Consider the following 11576-nt stretch of genomic DNA (forward strand, 5'->3'; position numbering starts at 1 on the left):
GCCCCCCCCCCCCCCACACCTATCTACCTGCCATGATAAAGGTATTTCACTTGGAAGAACATAAAACCAGTATTACATCATTAAGACTGATTTTTTTTTCACTTTGTATTTGAGGTTTCCTTTACCTTTCTTTTCCTCCATGCCCTATCTAAACTTTAAGACTTCTGACCGGAAAACAAACTCTGTAGGGGCAACATTAAATTACTTTTTTCCTTTTCAAAAGCATAATTTAGGATTTCTTTCAAAGTTATCTTGAACAGACTATGGTAACTACAAATTTAGGACCCTGGCAATCAGAAATGCCTCTCACTGCCTTACCTTCTAAAGAGTAATGGGATGCTCTTCAGAAAAATTAAAGATAGGCATTTAAATTAGTGCCAAAATTACTTTGACTCATGTTCTTTCTAGAAGCAAATGTGCAGATAGTCAATGAACTAGTCTGTCTGTGGTGTCTACTTTCAACTTCAAATTTTATTTTTGTGTCAGAATTCCAGTGGTCAGTGAATTCCAGGAAACCACATTTAACAATTCTTATGAAAGTATATACTTCCCTTCAAAATGTGTAACAAGCACCATTTTTTCCAGTATAAAAATGTTATAAACAGAACAGAAATTGGCTTAAAGTGTGAGTGTGTGTCTGTGAGAGGAGCCCCAGGCAGACATTACACTTAAGACATGATTATTCAGTTAATTGCATCTTTAAGTGTAAACTAGCCACATGTTCAGAGGAGTTAAATAGGAAACCAGCCACATAGTTATTATCCAAAACATGTCGCAGTCATGACTTAAACTGAACATGTGGAAGAGCTGGAAACCCCAGTGCTGTCCACTATTCCCAGTGCCACCAATCAGTTGATTGTCAGAGGGCAGTGACCATACTGGGGCTCAAATACTGGTGAGGTCCCTGCAAGCTGACAGCAGATTGGAACTGTTCTGGGATGGAGCCCAAGTGTGGTCCTGAACCTGTTGATGATCAGCTGATTGTCAGCTGGTTCTGGCAACCCATGGAGCTTCATGGGTCCCCAGAGAGAGCCAAGAACCAGCTGATTGTCAGGCACCCAGGATCCCCCACAAAGCCTCTCTCATAGGGTAGGTGGGCTAGCCTTGGCCCAAGCTATCTGCTCCAGCTGAGCAGGGAGCTGTGCTCTAGCGCCCCCTGGACTCTTGCCTGGGTGACTGCAGGCATGTGACTGCATTCTGAAATCAAAAGTGAATGTCTGTTCACTTGCTTATCAGTTCAATTGACACAGCTTAGACTACCCTGCAAAGATTGAATCGATTCAGCCTTGGGCTTTTTGGCTGTCTATGCTTAGCCCAAATGAACGTCTATCATCAGCCAGAGATTATGAAAAGCTGTCTCTCTGATTCATTAGGTACTGAAAAGTTCGAGATTTGCGAAAACCTACAAACACAAGCCAAGACCTTTTAAAATTAAATTCTAACATGAATGTTCAAAATAAATAATGATAATAAACCCTTCTGTTAAGCTTGAGTTAAAGTTGAAATTCTATATGAGTAACTTAAGGAAAAAACTTCCAGGGTATTTACATTTGGTAGTCATGTTGAAAGTGTTTAAAAAAACAGAAAGGTGGGAAATTTTTGATTCAGGCCAAACTTAAAAAAAAAGAAAGGAAGTACAATCATGCAGGATCTCTATATTCCAGCACTGCACTTCTTGCTTCCATGCTGGCTCTAAACCAGCTTGTAGTAAGTGGTCTGTTGGGTGGAAAAGAGCATAAGCTTCCTGTGATTTCTGATGCCCTTAAGTAGGTAGGTAGGTAGAGAGGCAGAAACCCGTGTTATCAAGAGTGAGTATTTGGCCCTTTACAGCAGAACAGGAAAGTCTCTGAGGCCATACTATGCCTTTCCATGGGCTGTATCTTAACTAAAGCAGACCTGCGGGACCAAAAAAAGAGGAAGTGGTCTGGGGTGGCAGTTTGTGGTTTGGGAAAGAATCCAGGTTGCTGAATTCATGTAGGGCTTGGGACAGGGTTTTGAGTGTGGGTAGTGCAAGGCTCCACTATAGCTCAGCAGGAAGGAATCCTGGAAAATGTAATCCCATGATCTCTTGGGATTTGTAGACAAAGCATACTTGGAGAGACAGCAACATAGAAACAGGCTCCTCCTTACCAATTCAGGAGAGTGGAGAGAGAACTGGAAGTACTGTTCATGTCACCATATCTAACTCATTTGGCTTCAAGTGCTATCCACTGGGGAGTGGCTAATAAGCCACCTCAGGAACACTTGGGAGCACGAAATCCTGTGGGCAGGCCATTTTTAACTCTATTACAAGTCTTTTCAGTTGCTTGTTTATTTGTTTAGCCTTTACTGCTAAAACTCTAGGGACGGAAATCCCGTCAGAGAGGAGCTGAATTGCCTGTTTTTAAAGTAACTTAATGGCCAGGGCCTCAAGGGAAGATTTGCTGGAATAGCAAATACAGTGGTAATGGATTCCAATGGATTCCAGACAGTGAGGTAATTCATAACGCTACTGCAAACCCCTCATCTCTCAAGACAGCCACCCTTTCCTTACTGTGTGAGAAAACTACCCACTTAGGACACACATCATATTCTACAGTGACCACATGAGTTAGATACCCTCAACTCCCAACTAAGATGTACCATGCCAGATATGTATAACTTCGTAACATGTTGCCTAGACCTACCTGCTCCTTAAGTATTACCTCCACAGTCACAAGCTATCTTTCAATACACCTTCCATCACAAGACTAATACACAAGAGCATCTTATAAGGATTTAAGGCTGAAGGGAACCATTTTGTTCATATTGCCTGCCCTTCTACAAATCATAGGCCATTGAATTTCAAACAGTAACTCCAGGAAATGCAGGAATCATTCTCTATGTATGTATATATGTAGACTATTGAGCCCAGTAATGTGTGGTTTAACTGAAGACCATCTTATACTTGTCCTCCATGTGCACACACATGACTTATCCATTTCCCCTTCACTAATGCACTAATCCCAGCATGCTCCCTGTGGGGTAATTGACAGTGCCCCCCAACCCAGCTGTATGGTAGTAACAGAGTTACTCTGCAGCCTAAGAATTTCCCAACCAGGACTTAGGTTTAAGCAAATTTGAAAACTCCCTTGCCTCAGAAAGCCATTTTTAAAATTTATTTTGGGTTTATTAACCAACTCCCTCCAAAATGTCAATCCAGTTCTGGTAACTTACTTTGCCTAGTTTATTGAAAGCTTCTGTGTTTTTCTGTTATTTTGCATGAGGAACTAGCAAGAAGCTGTTGGTTCTTTAGAAAGTGAGTGGATTTATGTGAATGAAGAGCAGTAACAAAACCTCTCAGAAAACTTTAGAACATGTTGCCTAAATCCAATATTTTGCAATACAATCCTGTAATATTCATTGGCTAGTTTGCATCACAGCTAGAGTAGCTACATGGTCACAAACTGAGTTAGGTTACAAAGTTTCTGTCAGAATGATTTGTCCAACAGAAAATACAGTTTAAGAAAACAATTTTCCATGGAAAATATTTTATTTTGTCCAAGTCATTCACTTCTCCACTAGGAAAACCAAAAGTATCTTTTTCCAAGTAATTCAATGCCCCCTGGCATAACAAGGAATAACAAGGAATAACAGCCATAAGTTGTTGGAGAGTAGGTTTAGATTAGACATCCGTAAGAACTACTTCACAGTCAGGGCGGCTAGGAGCTGGAACCAACTTCCAAGGGAAGTGGTGCTGGCTCCTACCCTGGGTGTCTTTAAGAGGAGGTTTGATGCCTACCTAGCTGAGATCATTTGAGCCCAGTTTTTTTTTTTTCTCCTGCCAGGGCAGGGGGTTGGACTTGAAGATCTATAAGGTCCCATCTGACCCTGCTTCTATGATTCTATGAACAGTATACTACATTTATGAGGCATGACCTTAGGGGATCTGTAGCTTGGGGTGCTCAATGTTTCCAGTCTCTGCACTGGGCTAAGCCCTATGGATAATCTACATTTCTCATTATGCAATGCTGCTTCCCTTCATAGTGAGTGGTGTGGAGCATCAGTATCATACACTTAGGGGTATAGCCAACAAGTACAGTAAAAGCTCTGTTATCTAGCATCCCCTGGGAATGGGGGATGCTGGATAACAAAATATGCTGGTTAATTGAGCAGCCCCAGCCATTGCTTCTCCTGTCTTTATCTTACAGGCTGGCATGCCAGTTAGTGGAGCATGCCGGCTTGTAAGATGCCGGATAACAGAACTTTTACTGTAATTCTAATATGCAGAGAAGAACTGGGACATCAAATCAGAACTACAGCTTCCATGAGGCAATGTACCACAAAAGGAAATGTACTTTAAGGTTGAACTTGTGAAAAATGAAATATTTTGCCAATTCCAAACTGAAAAATTTCAAACCATATTTTGCTGTTTCCACTTTTTGTCTGTGCCAAATAAAAAAGGTTAATATGATCTGTACTGATGAGATGAATACTGTTGTAAAAAGTGAGAGACCTCAGAAGCATGGCATTTTGAGATGACAGATGCTAGGCACAGACAAAATGTTCAAAAAGACCGTGTTATCAGTGTTATGTATTGTTGGCTCCTTGATTCAGTAGAGCAGGGGTTGCCAACTGGGGGTACTTGGTTCGGTCCTAGTGGGTACACATGGGCAGGCAGGGATGGATCACTGCCGCCTCCCAGGAGCAGGGCCAGAGTGGGTCAAAGGCAGAGGCGCCCCTCTGCAGGGTGGGGAAGCTCGCACACACCAGCCTGGTGAGCTTCCCCACCCCACACAGGGGCGCCGCTGCCCTCACCCCAGCACAGTGAAATTCCCCACCCCTCCCCGGCCCTGTTCCTGGGAGGTGACAGCACTCTGTCCCTGCCTCCCTGCTCTGTCTGGCCGTGCCCCCTCACCACTCAGCATTTGGCTGTGTGCTACTCCCTCCACCCACTTGGCATTCGGCTGTGTGGCACCCCCCCCCCCCACTCAGTGTCTGGCCACCAGGGGGACTTAGACTAAAAAAAGTTGAAAACCCCTTCAATAGAGGGTAAATAATGCAATGCTCCAGACAGGTACATACATCTGAGGAGAGTCTCATTTACTGGGAAAATGATGAATTTTTGTTCTAGAACCTGCACAAACAAGAGAAGCCATTTAAAAGATCAGCTTTGATCTGGGATCACATACTCAGAGGCCATGGACAGGTGTTACATTTGTACTGGAAGAAAAGCCTGAGTGGAGAGGGGAGGGATGGGGGGAAAGATATTCTCCTGTAGTTAGATTCCTTCTGCAGCCCCAGAAGTGTTCCTGCTGCAGAAGAATGCCTCCCCCTTTTCCCCCCAACCTCTGCAGATCAGCTGGTTGGCAGGCTCTGGAAGCCTTGCCTCTGTAGAGAATGCTCCTCTCTCTCTGCCCCCCACCAACATATACACTCCTCTAGTTTGACCTGGAAGAATGCACAGAGCAGGGGCTGTTGTCCAGTGGCTGGAACTGGGTGGGTTCCCACTGTAGAAGAATGGCTCCCCCATTCTGTGAATCAGTTGATTGGCAGGATGAGGGAGCGTTCTCCCAGAGCAACTGCCTATTGATGTCTTGCCCTCTTCCCAGGCAGAGGAGAGGGCAGGCTGTCAATAGGCTTTGTTAAGGTTGGGGATAACCCAAGCAGCAGCCCTTTCGGCTAGGGACAGACATTACACATAAACCAGTTTAAGTGATCAGAAACTGGTTTAAACCAGTAACAGAACAGATGTTCAGTTCACATAAACCAGTTTGAAAATGGCTGAAACTGGTTTGAGATAAACCTGGTTGAATGTAGTAACAGACTTAACTGATTTGGGTCTAAGCAGTTTATATAGTGTCTGTTCCAGACCCCTTCCTGGTTTAACTTTAAACCAGAGCCCCACAGCAGCCCAGATTCTTTGCAGCCCTGGGCTGGGCTGTCAGTTCCAGAGCAGGGCTGGCCCCACCTTTGTGCTCCCTGGCCGGAGATGGCAGGCACAGCAGCATCTGCCCGGCTTCCCCCTTCTCCCCTACCCCACGCACTCCCTGCTGAAGCAGGGATTCTCCCCTCCCCTTTCCCACAGCATGGACCGTAGCCAGCATGTGATATGCTAGCTCAGGGGTGGGCAAAATATGGCCCACAGGCCGGATTCAGCCTGTGAGGCCATTCTATCTGGCCCGCGAGGCCCCTAAAAAAATATAGAAAATTAATATTTCTCTGCCCTTGATTCCTGTAAAAAATGACAGGAACCAAGGGCAGTAGGACCCAGGGGGGCCCCACCTGGTCACACCCCCCAGCCGGAAGCCCCAGCCGGGGTTTCAGGGCCGGGAGCATGTGGCTGCCTCAGTGCGGAAGGCTCAGGTAAGTGGGGGTGGAGGGACCCCGGGCAGAGAAGGAGTGTGTGGGGGGGAAGCGGCACCTCCTTGCCCACGCCCGGCGCCCCGCGCTCCAGCTGCTCGCAGCCTGCATGGGGCTGCCTTTGCCCACTCCGGACAGCACCATGAGGGCTGCGAGTGCCTGCAGCATGGGGCACCGGGCATGCGGCATGGGGCGTGGGAGGGGCTGCTTCCCCTTACACTCACCTTTTCCCTGGGGTCCTTCCCTGCATGCAGAAAAGTGGCCCCTCACCTGCAGCCCTGTGCTGCAGGCGCTCATAGCTCATGTGGGGCTGTCTGGAGCAGGCACAGGCAGTCTCATGCGGGGAAGGGGGTGGACAAGAGTAAAAAAAACTATTCAAAAGCTGGCAAAGACCCACAGTGAGAGACTCAAAATCTCAATCTTGTTTAGCTTATCAAAAAACACTAAAGGGACTTGTGTGAATACCTTCACAGGCAGACAGTAGCAGGTACTAAGGGCCCCTTGTAGATGCCAAGAAGAGACATAAAATACAATGATTTGAATCTCTAGGCAGAAAATACAAAACAGAAATTATGCAAACACGTTTCATGATAACAAAAATTAACAATTGGAGCAAACTAGTACGGGAAATGGTGGCTTGCTATTTCTTGGTGTCTTCAAATGAAAAATAGGTGCCTTTCTGGGAAACAAACTTTAGTCAAAACAGATATTTGACTAACAAGGGGTAATTGGATGAAATTTGTGGGGTTGTATTATACAAGTGGTCAGATAGTCCCTTCTGGCCTTAAACTTTATGAAGCCCTTAGCCTCATTAGTGTTTTAAAGATAAGACAACAAAATTGTACTGATGAACTGTAGATGTGATGGCCTGAAGCAAAGTGAAACATGGCATTTTATGGAGTAAAAGGATGGGTCATCAGGTACTGTTGTAATTTGGGGCATCTTGTTTATTTGCATTCAAGAGAGAAAGCAGCCATCACCTATCACCAAATGCCCAGCACAAACTAAACTGTTTGATTTCTGTCTGTACTAGGGACTAGGAGGATTCTGTGCCTAAAGTGTAAAACAGAGAATGCAATAGAAAAAATAGACATCAGACTTCAAAAGAAAGAACAACTGAGGTGCTCTGGTGCTACCATCTCTTTACCCATGTTATTTACCTTACCTTACCCAGAGATTTGAGGAACAACCTTTAAAAAACTTGCTCAACTGCTTAGCGCAGTGCGAGCAACATAGTGCAGATAACTTGGATGAAGAGGCCAACCATGTTCCCTGGAGAGGTACGTTTTCCAACCAGATCTAGTGTCAGAGGAATAAATTCATCTGGTGCAAAAGCATCCAAGCAACACTACAGACAAAAAGTAGACCTTAGATATTTTACTCGGCTTCAAATAATCTGGCTCCAAATGATTATACATACACGCACTCCCCCCCCACATAGACACACTCACCCACACACACTCCTTAACTAAGTAGGTTTTGTTTTGCTGTGAACTACTTGAAGGTTGTAAGCAGCACGAACAGAGAAATTTAGGATGATTCAGAAGGACAAATAAGAAAAATGGGATGAAATTAAGAAATGGTAAATGTTCTGGCAGGAATTTTTTCTCTTGACACAAGTCCTATTAGTTTGCAGCATAGCATTTCCAAGGAAATTGGCAGAAACCTTATCACCAGGGACATTTAACACACTTAGTTCTAGCATCTAGGCTGCAAGAAACCATCTAGCATTGTCAGAGGCAGGACTAAATGAACTAGTATACTACTCCATCTGTATTATCTATGGTTGCATAACAGCTCACAAAGCTGTGACCAGTGTGAAATCCTGGACAAAAGAGAACTCTCTTCAACAGCATCCATTCTAGATCTTGACATTAAGCATTAAATCCTGATCATGCTCCTAGTGGAATACATGACAAACACAGTGTTGACAACTCTTGAACCGTTATCACATTTCACAATAATTGATGTTTCTTTCAAGACCCCTAATCTTTGATTCATGTATTTAGGGGATTTTTTTTTAAATGCTAGCGCTTGTGGTTGTGGATAAATTTGAAAACAAGAATCTTAGAGACTAAGACACATGGGGAACAAAGAAAAACCTACCACTGACTTTTAAGAATTTAAGCCCAAGGCTGAATTAATTCAGTCTTTGCAGGTTAGTCTAAACTGCAGAGATTAAGCTGAAAAACAACTGGACAGACATTCACTTTTGATTCAGGAAATACAACCACATGCCTGCAGTGGCTCAGGCCAGAAGCTGGGGGATGTTCGAGCATGGCTCTAGCAGGGCAGGGTAGCTCTGTACTCAGGTAAAGAGAGGTTTAAACCCCCTTCCCTGGTCCCAGACCCCAACTTGGGTTTCCCTGGCGGTGGGGGGGAGGGGCAGGCAGAGTCCCTGTCTCCACCCCCACCCCCCAACCCTTCTGCTGGAGCAGACAGCACAGCCCATCCCAGGGCTGGAAAGCATGCTGGGATGCTGGAGACTGTTATTGAACTTGAACCAGAAAGGGGCCTGGGACAGAAATTTTGTAAACTGGTATGACCTAAATCAGTTAAGTCTGATACTACAGTCAACCAGATTCATCTTAAATCTGTTTCAGCCATTTTGAAATGGGTTTATGCGCACTGAACTTCTGGTGTTACAGCTTTAAACCAGTTTCTGATCACTTAAACCAGTTTATGTGTAACTTCTGTCCCTAGCCTTAATGACTTTGGGAGATAATGTCTCTTTTTTTCCCCCTGAATGCCTGTGGTTGATGATTATGCAAATTTTCCATGAATATCAGTGAGAACAGGAGCTATCCAGTATGAACTAGCATGTGCATGGGATATCTTGGATAGATCTAAATTTTTCACTATATGTAGCAGTGGAGGTAAAGGAATATTTTACTTACCCATATGAAGAAGTAGTTCATATTCGTTACATGCACATTTCAACTGACTCTAAGAAAAGGGGTCTTGGTAGTGCTGTATTTCACGTAATTAGGTTTTATGGGCAAATTTCTTGAGAGAGTAACAACTTTCATCACGAAAAACAAAGTGTCAGAATACTTGCAATGGGAAAAGCACAACAAATCAGTATTTCAGACACTGTATGTAAAGTGTAGCTAGTTAGCTATGTTATAAATATTAAAATGGCACATCAGTTGCTAAACTGAAGTGCGCTGAGTGACAAGATTCTGCTTAATTTGGGGCTCTGCTATGATCTTGGATGCTCTTGCAGATAAACAAACCAAACCAAACCCTTCTTGTATTTTCAGTGTGTACAGATGTGACTCAAAGCATGCCATTTTAGGGGCAGAAACAGGATGGGGTTGAACACCGGAGACTTTCCATTGCCTTTAGCCATGAGTTTTTCATGGGTCATGGAAAGGACAGCTGGATTTCCCTTGAGGGAAACCTGAATGCTTGAGGAGCTCTTTGGAATAGGTCTAGAATTCTCCCTGGAAGCACTTCCACAGATAATACCTTTTACATGTTCCAGAGGCAAGGAGGGAAGGGGGTGTGGGGTTGTGGTATGAAAAGTAACTTTCTGTATAGTTGCTGCTTCTTAAGAGCAGGCTGTTTGGCTATGTTTATCTTGAACATGTAGCTGGATTGTTAAAACTATTTAAAAGATGGGAGCCTTAGTTTAACATGTAACAGTGGCCTGTTACAAACTAGTCAGAGGGGACCAGCAGGCATTGGGGGAGTCCCTGTTCCCCTGAGTACCACCAGGAGTGACTAGAAATAACGGTCACAAGCTGGCAGAGGGTAAATTCAGATTAGACATCAGGAGGCGCTACTTCACTGTCAGGGCGGCTAGGAGCTGAAACCAACTTCCAAGGGAAGTGGTGCTGGCTCCTACCCTGGGGGTCTTTAAGAGGAGGCTAGATGTACACCTTGCTGGGGTTGTTTGACCCCAGCACTCTTTCCTGCCATGGCAGGGGGTCGGACTTGATGATCTGCTCAGGTCCCTTCCGACTCTACCAACTATGAAACTATGAAACCCAGTCAAAAGATCTGAGGAATACGAACAAGATCCTAAATACCATCTTCCAGTACATCTCTCAGCATATCTGGAAAAGGTAGGAGCAATGTATATAAATATAACTCATTGTGAGTGCCTGGCTACAGGAACAATTCCAGGTAACAGTGTCCCAAACAGCCAGTTTCCTTTAGGGAACCTCTGTGTTTGCAGATCCTAATAAAGAAGGAAGCAGTAGGACAATATTCAAAATGCCATCCAAGACCTCTTTGTGGATAAGCAAAAAACCTAAAGAAGTGTCTATGCTGTGCAGACTCATACATTCAATGGTTTCCATCAGCACTAAACTCAAGAAAGTGACAGCCCTTCCTTGATTGCAGAGGTAGGCTTTCTTCAAGAGCTAACCGCAGGTTTAATCAGCCCCTGACTCAGCATCTCTTCACCCCGGCCCAGCCTTCCCTGGACAGCAAATAAGTTCCCTAATTCTTTTCTAACTTCAGGACAGATGGGAGGTTTAGTACTTGCTTCTTCTGTGACCATAGTAGGGAGAAGAAGGATTTTTTTCTCTCTGGCTCCTAGCTGAACCACGTTCTCATTGCATCTTCCTATATGAATCTCAGCTGCAATATTCCTCAGTATTCAGAAAACCTGACGAATTATCTGGGATGATGTTGGTCCTTCCCTTTTCCTTTAAAAAAAATAACCTATGGGCTGTTAACTCCTTCCCAAACTGTCTAAGGATGCAGCAAACATGTCCCATGAAACATATATAAAATTAGAATTACCGAAACAAATTGGCCACTTGATACTAAAACAATATTGCATCAGGTCTTAATCTTCCTCCCTCCTCATGTTGATATTTAACCTTGACCTGCCCTATGAAATAAATAATAGTGCAACCTCATTATGTTTAAGTGGTTGTAGTTCATATCTGAAAAGGTCAAAAACTAAAAATAATCTAACCAGGCCATCTATTTTACAAATGTTCTATTTAAAAGAGACTGAGTATGTGTATGTGTGCACAAGTTGGTAACTGTGCAAGTCCTAACACTCAGACTTGACTCTGTATGGCTGTAACTTCTACTTGGATACTGGAAGTTTGTAACAACCTCTGTTTTTGCAAAGTCATAATTTGCTGCCATGGAAAGAATTACATTAGCAGAAAATAAATGTGTTGCCTCAAATCTTCAGGGAAAGAAATATTCCAGGAAGGGAATTTTTTTCCTTGAAATTACAAGAAAGCAGCAGCCAGAAAAACAAGGGGAGCAGAGGTGTGGGGACCAGA

At 44.0% G+C, this 11576-nt stretch overlaps 1 protein-coding gene across 1 annotated transcript in view; it reads right to left on the bottom strand.

Moving 5' to 3' along the window:
* AIG1 (androgen induced 1) overlaps positions 1–11576 on the bottom strand; it is a 197049-nt gene that overhangs the window by 109205 nt on the left and 76268 nt on the right. The gene's annotated exons all lie outside the window — the stretch shown is intronic.

The sequence above is a fragment of the Gavialis gangeticus genome, unplaced genomic scaffold (genome assembly GCF_001723915.1).
Source record: "Gavialis gangeticus isolate Ggan-Ray unplaced genomic scaffold, GavGan_comp1, whole genome shotgun sequence".
Taxonomy (NCBI): Eukaryota; Metazoa; Chordata; order Crocodylia; family Gavialidae; genus Gavialis; species Gavialis gangeticus.